At 47.4% G+C, this 13,268-nt stretch overlaps 1 protein-coding gene and 1 long non-coding RNA gene across 7 annotated transcripts in view; one reads left to right on the forward strand and one right to left on the reverse strand.

The window, feature by feature from the left end:
• LOC101328627 (uncharacterized) overlaps window positions 1–13,268 on the reverse strand; it is a 107,472-nt gene that overhangs the window by 8,027 nt on the left and 86,177 nt on the right. Inside the window, exons 1-5 of one of the 6 annotated variants that reach the window (XR_012328221.1) lie at window positions 8,798–8,915; window positions 6,387–6,546; window positions 5,538–5,756; window positions 5,010–5,131; window positions 787–974 (exon numbers count right to left, since the gene is read on the reverse strand). The gene's annotated coding sequence lies outside the window, so the exon portion shown is untranslated. Of the gene's footprint in view, window positions 1–786; window positions 975–5,009; window positions 5,132–5,537; window positions 5,917–6,386; window positions 6,547–6,740; window positions 6,839–8,797; window positions 8,916–13,268 lie in introns of those variants that run through there. The other 5 variants (XR_012328222.1, XR_004523426.2, XR_012328223.1 and 2 more) reach the window with 5 other exon arrangements.
• LOC117309174 (uncharacterized) lies at window positions 968–8,856 on the forward strand. The gene is made up of 3 exons (XR_004523443.2): window positions 968–1,372; window positions 5,579–5,924; window positions 6,503–8,856. It is a non-coding gene; the product is annotated as an uncharacterized lncRNA (long non-coding RNA).

Raw genomic sequence — 13,268 nt, forward strand, 5'->3', positions numbered from 1 at the left:
GGCTTTGCTGGAAGCTTTCAGGGAGTTTGGGGTTTTTAAGGCATGAGCCACCCGTCTCCTCGCATGGCCCTGCAGCAAGCCCTTCTGTTCCAAACGCCAACGCTCTGGTATCGTTTGGCCTCACTGTGCGTCTAGCACACGGACTTGCGTTTTGGTAACAGTACTAAGTGGAGTAAATCAGACACAGGTAGACACGTATATGTGGAATCTAAAAAAATGGTACAAATGAATTTACTGACAAAGCAGGACTAGACTCACAGACATTGAAAACAAACTTATGGTTCCCAAAGGTGGAAGGAAGGGGAGAGATAAATTAGGAGTTTGGGATTTACAAATATACACTACTACATATATTTATTATATGTATTATATCCCTGAATAATTAAACAGGGATCTACTGTACAGCACAGGGAACTATATTCAGTATCTTATAATAACCTATAATGGAAAATAATCTGAAAAAGTGGTTAAGAATCTGCCTGCCAATGCAGGGGACACGGGTTCGAGCCCTGGTCTGGGAAGATCCCACATGCTCCGCAGCAGCTAGGCCTGTGCGCCACAACTACTTAGCCTGCGCTCTAGAGCCCCCATGCTCCGCAACAAGAGAAGCCACCGCAATGAGAAGCCCATGCACTGCAACGAAGACCCAATGCAGCCATAAATAAATAAATAAATAAATAAATAAATTCTCTATATATACACTTCAGTTAAAAAAGGGATAAGCTACACTATTTGATCTTCAAAGATTTGTCATGCACTGAACAAAACAAAAGTGTAGGAACTTACTTATTGGTCTCTGTGTGGAGTTTTCTGTCCTGAGTCCCTCCTGGGACGGTGGGCAGCAGAGGACCGTCTGTTCCACATGCTGAGGGCTTCCCTGTGTGTGTGGTGGTGACTCAGGAAGGGGGTGTGTTGATTGCAAGCATTAAACAGCCTGTTTTCCACTTTCAGGATCGACCTCTAAAGACTCTTGTCTGAGGAAGCCCAGAAGAGGAGGGAGAGGAGAGAAAAGGAGTCTGGAATGGCTCTTTCTCAGGTAAAGTCATATTCTCAGTTGATTTTTCTGTCTTTCCAGAAATGCCCTTCTTTGGACTCGCTGGTCTTGTCTGAAGTGTCCTGCCTGACACCTGTACAGTCACAGTCACCCGGGTCCTTCCCTCAGGGCCTGTCACCTCCACTTAGATCCCGTCTCCCCATGACCTGGGACTTGTGAAGAGGCTCCACTGGGCCTAGTCCTGGGCAGGGCTTCACACCCATGGACTGGAGATGGGGTGTCGGTGCTACTGGGCAGCAGGGATTACTGAGGGGCCCCATCTGGATGCACTGTCTGCTCTCTGAAAACCAGGATAAAGAAGCTGTACATGCAAGTCAGGTAATAATATGCACTTATGCCCGGTAAATTTTAGCAAACAGACTACAGCAAATACGTTGTGACTTTTCATGCTGCATTAGAAACGAAATGGATGTGTCGCTGATTTAAAAATCGTAATGATGGGGAATGGAATGGAAAGTTCAGAGATACATCAGTGGTAGAGGGTGTTTCATTCTATCATTGATTTTAAACTTTGAAGTCAACCTAAATCTCTGACACATGGAGATTCTTAGCCCATTTTCATCATCTCCGGTCCCTGGAGGTTACTTTTCGCTGTTGGTTGCCTCCTCTGACACACAGAAGTTTCTCATTCTGATGCAGGTAAGGTTCCAGCTTTACACTTTTGCTGGTAGATACCCGGTTCTCCAGCACCGTTTGTTCCCGAGACTGTCCTTTTTCTGTTGCGTGGTCTTGGCACCCTTGAAAATGCGTTCTATGTATATGCAAAATTAATTTTGAGTGTTCCGTTCTGTTGCGTTACTTTACGTATCTGTGTTTATGCCAGTACTACACCATCTTGATTATTTCGTGACGTTTTGCACATGGACTTTTGGTATCCTGCAACTTTTCTAGAGGTTTTTTTAAATTTTATTTATTTTTGGTTGCATCGAGTCTTCGTTGCTGCACGCAGGCTTTCTCTAGCTGCGGCCAGCAGGGGCTACTCTGTTGCAGTGCGCGGGCTTCTCATTGTGGTGGCTTCTCTTGTTGCAGAGCATAGGCACTAGGGCGCACAGGCTTCAGTAGTTGTGGCACACAGGCTTACTTGCTCTGCGGCATGTGGGATCTTCCCAGACCAGGGCTCGAACTCCTGTTCCCTGCATTGGCAGGCGGATTCTCAACCACTGTGCCACCAGGGAAGACCTAGAGTTGTTTTTTGATGTAGCAGTTTCCTTGTGGAATCTTTACTGTTTTTACATACAAAAGTTATCATCTACAAATAAGATAATTTTACTTTTCTCAACTTGGGTAACTTTTTTTTTCTTGTCTAATTTCTCTGGTGAGGGCTTCCTGTACTTTGCTGGACAGTAGTGCAGAGAGTGTGTATCCTTGCCTTCTTCCTGATCTGAGAAGGAAAGCTTTCTAGCTGAGTGTTTATATCTCTTTTTTTCTTTTTGGCCTTGTGGTGGGATCTTAGTTCCCTGACCAGCGACTGAACCTGGGCCACGGCAGTGAAAGTGCCGAGTCCTAACCACTGGACCGCCAGGGAATTCCCAGAGTTTTTATATCTTGAAACATAGTTGAATTTTGTGAAATGCATTTTTCTGCATCAATTGAGATGATCATGTGTTTTTTCCTTTATTCTGTTAATGTGGTGTATCACATCGATTTTTTTATAGTAATGAAGTCCACTTGGTCATGATGTAAAGTCATTTTAATGTGTTGTTGAATTTGGTTTGGTACTATTTTGTTGAGGATTTTTCAGTATTCATGAAGGATATTGGTTTGTAGTTTTCTGTGTTTCGTGTGTCTTTCTCTGGGCTTGGTATAGAATCATGCGGGCTCCATAGAATGAGTTTGCCAGCGTTCCCTCTACAGCTCTTCGGAAATTTTTTTAAATTCAGGATTAGAGGTAATTCTTCTGTAAAGGTTTTGGTAGAATTATGCAGTGAAATGATCTGGTTTTGGCTTTTTCCTTGTTTGAGATTTCTGATTACTGCTTGAACCTCTCTAGTTATAATTCTTTTCAATTTTTTTATTAAAGATAAGAGCTTAGTAGGTTGTATGTTTCATGAGTTTACCCGTATCTTCTAGATTATATAATTTGTAAGCATTGTTCACAGGACCCCTTACAGTTTTAAAAAACATTTCTGTGACAACAGTTGAAATCTCTCCTCTTTCATGTTTTTAGTTATCTAAATCTTTTTTTTCTTACTCTAGCCAAGGTTTTGTACATTTTTTTCAAAACACTAACTCATAGTTTTCACTTTTATATTGACTTTTATATTTTATATTCATTATAGTATTTATCTCTGGTCTAATCTTTATTTACCTCTTTCCTTTCGTTAAATTTTAGTTTATTCTTTTTCTCTACTTTAGTAAAAACAGATTTCTGATTTGACTTCCCTGTTTGTACAGCTTTCACTACGTTTTATAAATTTTTGTATGTTTTCATTTTCATCCAGATATTTAAAAAATTCCTTTGTGATTTCTTCTTTGACCCATTGGTTATTTATGAATACGTTGTTTTATTTCCACATTTTGGGGATTTTTGTTTTCATTCTGCTGTTTATTTCTAATTTCATTGCTTTGTAGTTTGAGAAAATTTTAAGACTGAGAACACAATGAAGTAAGATTTCTTTTAGGGCTTCCCTGGTGGCACAGTGGTTGAGAGTCCGCCTGCCGATGCAGGGGACACGGGTTCGTGCCCCGGTCCGGGAAGGTCCCACATGCTGCGGAGCAGCTGGGCCTGTGAGCCATGGCCGCTAAGCCTGCGCGTCTGGAGCCTGTGCTCCGCGGCCGGAGAGGCCACAACAGTGAGAGGCCTGCGTACCGCAAAAAAAAAAAAAAAAAGATTTCTTTTATATCCTAACATGTGGTCTCTCATGGAGAATGTTCTTGAGAAGTGTGTGTTTTCTGGTTTTGTTGGGTAGAGTGATTTGTACATGTCTGTTAGGTCCAGTATGTCTATAGTGTTGTTCAAGTCCTCTGTTTCCTTACTGATGTTCTCTTTGGTTCCACCCATCGAAAAAACTGGGGTATTAATGTTTCCTTAATTTTGGGGGGGAGTTCTAATGTTAGATGTATATCTTCTGGTGAATTGATCCTTTTAACAGTATATATTGTCCATCTCTTTTATCAGCTTTTGTCTTTATATTGTCTGACACTGTGTAGTCACCTCGGGTCTCTTTAGGATGGAATGTCTTTTTCCACCCTTTCACACTTGGCCTTTCCATGGCTGTGATTTGTGATTGTTAATAGTTCCAACTCTCTGACACACTCTCTGTAGGCACACTGTACAGTGGTGAAAGGCAGGAGCCCTGGCCAGCAGCCTTCACTGCAACTTCAGAAGGAATGCATCCAGTGTTTTCTTCTGATTATGATGTTTGGTGAAATGTTCTTGCTTCATAACAATATCTTTTTTTCTATATTCCTTTTTGTCATGATTTTTAATTCTCCAGGAAGTTTTAAACTATTATTGTGATAAGTCTTTTTCTTAATATGTTAAATTAAATTTAAACTAAATTAAGTGCAGGTAATAAAAATGCTGAAATAAATGTGGATGAAAATGGTAATGGAAAATGTTATCCAAAAATATGTCACTAGACAACTCCTATCTTTTGTTTTCTTCTTTGGCCAAGCCAATCGTCTTGTGGGATCTTAGTTCCCTGACCAGGGATTGAACCTGGGGCTGCAGCAGTGAAATCACCTCCCTGGGCCCACAAGTTCCTATAAAGCCCCAATGTAGAAGGGGACAGTGGCCTTAGGTGGGGAGACCTCATGTAACCCCAGCTTGAGAATCTAGTTCAGATGCTCTAAGTCCTCCAGAAAGAGCAGTTTAATAAAAGGCTTTGGGTTAAGCTTTCAGAAGATAATATATAGAGAGCGCTGGATATTCCGTTTAATCAGTAAACATTCATTAAAAATCAGGAACAACTGAAAACTGTTCAGTGAGATGGACAAAAAACAAAAAGCTTACGTTTTTGGAAGCTTATCATTGTTTTCAGCCTGTCCTCCCAATTTGCTGAGGCCCAAGACATCTGGAGATGTTGCTGAGGCCCAAGACATCTGGAGATGAGTTTTCTGTCTCTGACATACCAGCTAGGAGGAAGCAGAGTGGTTGAAATATTGAGAGAAAATCAACACGGCCAAGTTAGGTGTTTCTGTAACAGGTGGAGGAGTATTTGCAGGGAGAGTGAAGCAAAGTGTAAAGGCAAACTTTCCGACCAGACAACAAACAAACACACAAAAATGCTCCAGAGGCAGTAAGGCCTGGACATCCAGGGGAGGCTGAGTTACTCAAGGCAGACGATCGTTGCCCTCCCTGTTCTCTGGGTCGTGTGAGGACCCGCTGAGTTACTCAAGGCAGACGATCGTTGCCCTCCCTGTTCTCTGGGTCGTGTGAGGACCCACTGAGAACCACACAGAAGGTGCACACGGAGCCAATTCACCATATTTGTCTTCGATTATGTCTGGTTCCAACACTGACACATGTAATGTCACTCACCTCACAAACATCTCATTGCAATTTCGTGTTCACTTCCTCAGATACGATGAGGTCTTCTCCGGCCGTGTACAGACCTTCCTCCCGCTCTGTCACGTGAGTACCGAAGGCGGCCGGGCGTCCAGCTCCTTCATCTGGCTCTGCTCTCAGCTGCTCGTCTGAGATTTCCCGGAGCTCGGGCACTTTGGCCGGGTCTTCCTCATGAGAACCATCAGAAGACCTCTAACGGAAAGAATCCTTAAACGGCCTTGTTTGCTGAGGGACGAAATAAGCACTTCTGGGAAATCGCTAAGATCAAAACTGCCTTCTGCACGCTGTGGGCTCACACGACTGTCACGGCCGCTCAGGTCTAAGCAGTGTGTTGGCAACAGACCTGCACAGACTGGACAGGTGAGATGAGAACCAGACAGAGAGGGAGACAAGGACTTGCCTTTCCATTCATGCTCGGGGTTTATGTCAAGCACCCCCGTCTGTCCTGTCAATGTCTCCTTCCGGTTTTTCTGCTCTTTTAAGAATCATTAGCTAAGGGCCTTTCCTGGCTCTCCAGTGGATAACACTTGGCGCTCCCAGTGCAAGGGGTCTGGTTACTAGATTCCACACGCTGCAGTGTGGCCAGTCAAACAAGTTAGAGAAATTCCCCCTCAAATGGACTAAAATTACATTAACTCTCACCATAAATTTCAAGCAAGGTATGAGCACCCTGAACTGGTCAACCCCAGTCCGCTTAGTGAGAAGATGTCGAAAATCTGTTTAAAAGCAGGCAGAGTGGATCATCTTTTGAGTTTAAAGACAATAACCCAGAGCCCAATCATGACCAGAAGCAAATGTTAACCCAGTAAGAACCCCACTAACCCTGGTGGTGTTCCTTTCCGCTTTCAGTTCAGCGATTTCTTTTTCTCTTTCAAGGAGCTGCAGATGGTGGTGTTCCTTTCCGCTTTCAGTTCAGCGATTTCTTTTTCTCTTTCAAGGAGCTGCTCTCTGCATATGTTTAGTTCTTAACTGCTACAAAATCCTGGAAAACAGTTAAATAAATAGAAACAGAAAACAGACCCTCAAGACTGTCCAGTCCTCACACAAAGGCACCTCGCGCCGTTGTGGGAAGACCCACCAGAGAAAGGAGATCCACCCAAGACGCCCCCGGACCACCGTAACTCAGACCAGCCTTCACCCCTCCGCCCGACCCCGGCATGCGAGAAGGGAACGCACCTTCTCAAGATCCAGGGAAGTCCAAGATACCTTCCTGAACGTAAATCCTAACGCTACAGTGGAGATATATATATATATATATATATATATTTTTTTTTAAATATTTATTTGGCTGCGCCAGGTCTCAGTTGCAGCACGGGGGATCTTCGCTGCGGCATGGACATGACCAGTGGCACTCTCTTTGTAAAAGGGGCCTTCGGGGACGCTGTGCTGGGCACCTTCTCTGCCCGAGCAGCCATTTATGATGAAGCTGAAGCCTCTTGTTAGATTCTGAAAGAAGCTTGTCAACAATGTCTGATTTTATTACATTTTCCATTCATTTTTTCTCTCTGCCTTGCCTAAAATAGGAAAAACGAAAAGTTCTGAACTTCAAGAACAAGTATGGCCATTATTTTAAAAGCACCAAGGAGCGATGACCTTGAGTGGCCTGTGCCCTGGCTCCCTAGGCTGTCAGCTTTCACGTGAACCCAGAAAGGACTCAGCATTCTGAACCACACACAACTGCCAGACTCTGAATGCATCTAAAGTGCAAACATTCAGCCTCCAAGTCCAGGGGTGCTGTACACACTACAGCAGTGGACTGGCATAGACTCTGGCTAAACATCTGTAGTAATTATAACTATGAACCCAGCTCAATTCACCTCTTTACAGATTCCTAAACGATTAAGAGATTTAAGTATCTGATTATGTTGCACTTCTTGTAACTGCTTTTTTGCCTAAAATAGGAAAAACAAAAACTTACAGACTTCAAGAACAAGTATGGTCAGTGTTTTAAAAGCACCAAGGAGTGACGACGGGCGTGGCCTGTGCCCTGGCTCCGTAGGCTGTCGCCTCCCACTGCTATCTCCTAGTGGACTCCTGCACCATCACCAGAGCTGACTCACAGGTACAGAGAAGGGCAGGGACATTGTTCGTTAGAAGGTCCCTCCCCACTGCTGCTGTTCAACAAAGGACCCAGGGAGCCTCAGGAGTGTCACCAGCCATTAACTGTCAGATGGACTCAGCGAGCAGATCTACATGCAGAAACAAGCGTATTTTAAAGGGCATCAGCTTATATACACATTGGTGGAGGAATTTCCCAGTGTGTGAACCGAAGATTGAGTCTGGATTAAGCCGCTTGTGGGCTCTTCGTCATGGCATGCATGTGGGATCTAGTTCCCTGACCAGGGATCAAACCCGGGCCCCTGCACTGGAAACGCAGAGTCCAACCCACTGGACCACCAGTGAAGTCCCTGGCTCTGCTCTTGACTGCTCATCTAAGATTTCCTGGAGCTCGATCACTTTAGCCAGGTCTTCCTCGTGGCTTAGGGAACAACCAGAAAGAATCCTTAAAACAGCCTTGTTTGGTGAGGGACGAAATAAAGCACCTCCGGGAAATCGCCAAGGTCAAAACTGCCTTCTGCACGCAGTGGCCTCACACTCTCATGGCCGCTCAGGAGAGAGTCAGAGGGGTCAGAAATCACTGCCTCAGCCCAGTGAGTCCACCACCCACCACAAGAATGGGACCACCAGAAATCATTCCCTCCGAAAGTGAGGGCAAAACGGGGAAATGAGGTTAAGGGTGGGAGGCAAAGTGAGAGACATTAAATCCCCGTGGAATGCGAACTACAAGGTACTCATACTTTAAAGTGGTTTCTAAGTGGCGTATTGCTCTTATAATTTTCTAACCAGTAAAAAATGTAAATCGCATTGCAAGTTGTTACGGTCAACATTGTTACGCGTAAGTTTCCTCCAGATAAGAACCATTTCCTTAGCAGAAATAAAACGGCTCCTGTCAGAATATGAGCACTTTTGAGGATCTGTATACACAGGGCAAAATTGGTTCTCCAAGAGCTAGTTACCGAATTACTCAGCAGTAGCTAGCGCTAAGAGCTAGCCAGCAGAAGACAGGGTAGAAGAAAGGCCTTCTTCTCTGAGAGAACAGCATATTTACAAAGAAGCTACAGGAAAACAACATCCTGGGTGAGGAACCCAGCATGGCTGGGGCGGGACACAGAGAGGCCGCTGGGGTCAACCCCTCCTTGAGTCAACCTGATGGAAGAGGGTCCAGATCTCACCAGTGGGCCTCAAACTCGGCCTCCAAGACACAGGAAAGGTGCCTCCTACAGGGCCTGGAGACTGGGAGGGTGAGGCAAAGCTGTCTCCTCGGTTTCTGACCACCTGACCAGGTACAAAACTGTACCAACCTCAGGAGGACCAATAGATGGTGAGGAAAAGATAGTTTGGGCCCGTGTTGAATTCAAAGGCCCAAAGTCCACCCAAAAGGAGGTGTGCCAGGCGAGGGTGTGTGAGCCGAACAGTAGAGTGGGGAGGGCAGAGGGTCATGGAAACGCAAGGAAAGCTGCCACGCCCAGTCCTCCCATGCTGACACACCCAGCATCGGCCACTGCTTCTGCAGCAGTTCTGTCCACGCACTGAACTTTCTCAAACTGAACTCGCCGAGTCTTTCATTCTGTTTCTCTCTGCACAAAGAGATCTTGGGCCACGTAACCCTTCCTACATAGTGAGTAGAACAGTGCCTGACACAGAACAGGCGCTCAGCAAATATCTGAAGATGTTAGGGTACATACATTATACACATAAGCAGTATGTACACTTAATTAAAGTATTATATACATTGCTCTGGGCTTCGTAAGATGGGTGACGTTGAGGGGGTTAAAATTTTTGCCCCAAGAGCTCAACCCATGTACGCCGAGCGACTCCTCCATCAGTGGTTTCCACCAATCCCTCTTGCCCCGCCCCCACCTGTCCTCCACGCAGCGCCCGCAGGACCTGCTGCCACGTCCGACCAGATGGTGTCAATCCTTCCCCACTGAGGCCACAACGCCCTGGGCTCGCAGCCGTACTTACAAGACGAAACAAACCCCGCCGCCCTCACCTCCCTGCACTCTTCGCTGTGCTCCAGGGGCCGGGGGCGCTCGCCCCACTTCCGTGACTTGAGCCGAGGCCAAGTTCTTCCTCGCCATGGCCTTGGCCCTGCGGTCGCGGCGCCGGAAATGCGACCACAGGTGGCCCCTTCCACCACCCACCCTCGGGGACGGGTGCAGCACCTCGCACACGGCAGTGGCTGCTGCTTCACTGCCGGGCACCTCACCACCTCCCGTCACCGCGACCGCCGCCATCACCGCCATCTCCAGAGGAAATGGCGCCATGGCTCCGCCTCCGCCACTGTCTCCCGGGAGCCCGGAACCGACCCAGTCACAAGGGGCTCCATGGAAACGGAAGGGCTCGGCTCAGGCCACCATCAACGGGGCAGAGAAGGGGTGCGGTGGGACGACGACTTCCAAGACGACGACAGGATGAGTGTGTGGGGAAGAGCGCGCAAACGCTGCTTGGAAAGGTTACTGTTTGAAAGTAGCACCGAAGAAGGACTTCCCTGCTGGTCCCGTGGTAAACATCCGCCTGACGATGCAGGGGGCGCGGGTTGGATACCTGGTCCGGGAGCTAAGATCCCACATGCTGTGGGGAAACTAATCCCGCGCGCCACAACTACTGCACTCGCACGCCGCAACTAGAGAAGAGAAAACCCGCATGCGGCAGCTAGAGAGAAGCCCGCACACCTCAACGAAAAAGCCCGCATGCCTCAAGATCCCACGTGCCACAACTAAGACCCGACTCAGCCATACAGATAAAACAAGTTAATTTTTTAAAAACGGAACAAAATTTTTAGCAAATTAACAACACGAAGCTACTGAAGAGTATTAACTGTTTCAGAAAACAAATGCACTAGAACTAAGAGGGGTTTGCCACCTCCTCCTACTAAAAACAACACCAGTGAGGCTATGGGAAGGGCCCCACCTAAACTCAAGGGCATCCCTAGAATCTACCCCGGGTGAGGAGTCACTGAGCTAATTCTACCTCACTGATTCTGAGGTCATTTCTGCCTCACTGACTCACTCAAGCTCAGGAAGTGCTGGCTCCAACCTTGTTAAGGGCACTGAAATGAACCCACAGTGGAGTGCTGGACCCTGCTGTGAACTCAGCCGTTCTTGAGACAGGCTGGGGATTCCTCACACCAGAGCCTCTCAACCCCGGCTGTGCCGTGGGTGCTGTGTAGATGTTCAGGAGCATCCCTGCCCTGAGTGCGACAGCCACGGCCCCTCAGACCCCGCCCGGTGTCGCCCCTTCCTGTGTCCCCACGTCATCCCTCCTTGCTCTCTGATCCCCCCTGCACAGGCTACACTGCTCCTGGCTCCACCCAAACCTCTGCTGTGACAACCAACACTCCTGACACAGGCAGACTAAGTTGTGATTTTAGGACCTTAGTCCTTCAGGTGTTTGGAGTCCTATATCCACCCATCTCAGGCAGACTAAGTTGTGATTTTAGGACCTTAGTCCTTCGGGTGTTTGGAGTCCTGTACCCACCCATCTCAGGAATTAGCAGACTCCGGGAGACACAGAGGCACAATTTGGGGTCCCGCCCACAATTCAACCTGAACACACTCTCTTTTCTCGGCCTTATACACTGGAGTTCTCTGAAATGTCTTTCTCAAATCTCAACTGTTGCTTTCAAAAAGACTAAAATCACTGCACTCAACTTCAAGAATAAAATCTTCATTTTCACCTTTAAAATGAAATTGGAGGGATAACTAAAAGCAGTCATTTTTTTAAGCACTTAAAGAGAAAACCCACATGGGATCAGTTCACAGAATAAAGGCCACGTAACCCCTCCCACCTCCTCAGCCACCGCCCGTCATCACGAAGCCTGCCCTGGGCTGGCACAGGGCAAGGGGACAAGGGGAGACCAGTGCGGGCCTGGGAAAACGGCACAGCGGCCACGAGAGGAGCCGCAGCACAGGTCCTCTGTCTCTGGGCAGAGTGGGCCACTTGCTCCATCCTCTTTCCAAGTTCAAGTGGCCAATAGCATGGGCAACCTGGGGATTCTGATTAGAAACGGAATAGTGGGGACTGAGCAAGGACCAGTGGTTCTTGCTTTCTCCCATATTAAATAAAAATGATCGACATATCTACAATGACTATTACGTATTGCTTCAGATGGAGAGAACACCAGTTTTTCCCCCACTTCCAGTTCTATACGTGAGCAGCCTGTAGGTCAGCCCACCAAGAACTAGAAAAGCTAAATATGTTTTTAACGGATGTCTGAAGGCGTCAAAGAGGTACTGAGGCATCCGCAACCGAAGGGTCCAAGATTCCAGACAAAAGGGAAAGCCAGTGAGGGAGCGGGAGACTGAGAGGGCCACTCCTTCACTCGGGGCATCTGACTCTGGGAAGAAAATGCAGTAAAAAGTCAAGCAGAGAGCCCTGGCTAAGAGAGATCTGGACAGTTCCATGGGGCTGGGAAGACAAAAATTCGAGTGCAGGCCTGACAAGTCAGCCAGGACTTTAGGGACCAAGCTCCCCAAGAAAAGGAAGGCACAGAAAATGAGCCCAACACTCTGCACAAACGGGCTGAGCAGCTGAGCTGCAGTAAAACCTCATGGTGCTGAGGACCTGCCAAGGAGGAGGGGCCCTGGGAAGCTTCCAGACGGAGACCCTGGAGGGCTCCACCCTGGGGTGGGGGGGAAGGTGGGTGAAGGCAGGTAAGACTGAGGCTTACAAGGACTCCCAGCCTCCAGTCACTCATTCCCTGACTAAACTGAGAGCCTGTCTGTACCCTGGGTCTGCGTCTACGGTTCTGCATATATAATACCCAGCACTCAACTAAAATAACAAAAACGATGTCACAACAAATAGGACCAAGAGATAAAAAGAACAGAAATAGAAACAGATGCAGAGAGGATCCACAGACTCCAGTGATCAGATGCAAACTTCACTTGTTCAAAAATATATACCAGACATTTGTGCATATGAATACGTGACTTCCACGTGCAGATTCATTTCTCCTGGCTTACAGAGGGTGACAAAGGGCGTTGCTGAAACTTAGGATCTGTAGCGTATTCGTGAGCAGCACGGGTGATAACCTCGATTTGTGTCTGCCATCTGAAGTGTGTTGAGAGGGATGTCAGTCCTGTGAGATCTATAGGACCTCATGCAATCTCAGTGCAGACACTGTCTCAGCTGAGTTGAATTGTGGGACACCCAGCTGGTGTCCCAGGAATTACTTGTGAGAAAAATCCCCACACATTGGTGACCAAAAGTGTCAAAAGCGTTCTACAGGGGCGGAGGGGAAGATGGAGGAAGAGTAAGACGCGGAGATCACCTTCCTCCCCACAGATACACCAGAAATACATCTACACGTGGAGCAACTCCTACAGAACACCTACTGAATGCTGGCAGAAGACCTCAGACCTCCCAAAAGGCAAGAAATTCCCCACGTACCGGGGTAGGGCAAAAGAAAAAACAGAGACAAAAGAATAGGGACGGGACCTGCACCGGTGGGAGGGAGCTGTGAAGGAGGAAAGGTTTCCACACACTAGGAAGCCCCTTCGCGGGCGGAGACTGCGGGAGGCGGAGGAGGGGGGAGCTTTGAAGCCGCGGAGGACAGCACAGCAACAGGGGTGCAGAGGGCAAAGCGGAGAGATTCCCGCACAGAGGATCGGTGCCGACCAGCACTCACCAGCCCGAGAG

Source organism: Tursiops truncatus, chromosome 19 (assembly GCF_011762595.2).
Source record: "Tursiops truncatus isolate mTurTru1 chromosome 19, mTurTru1.mat.Y, whole genome shotgun sequence".
Taxonomy (NCBI): Eukaryota; Metazoa; Chordata; class Mammalia; order Artiodactyla; family Delphinidae; genus Tursiops; species Tursiops truncatus.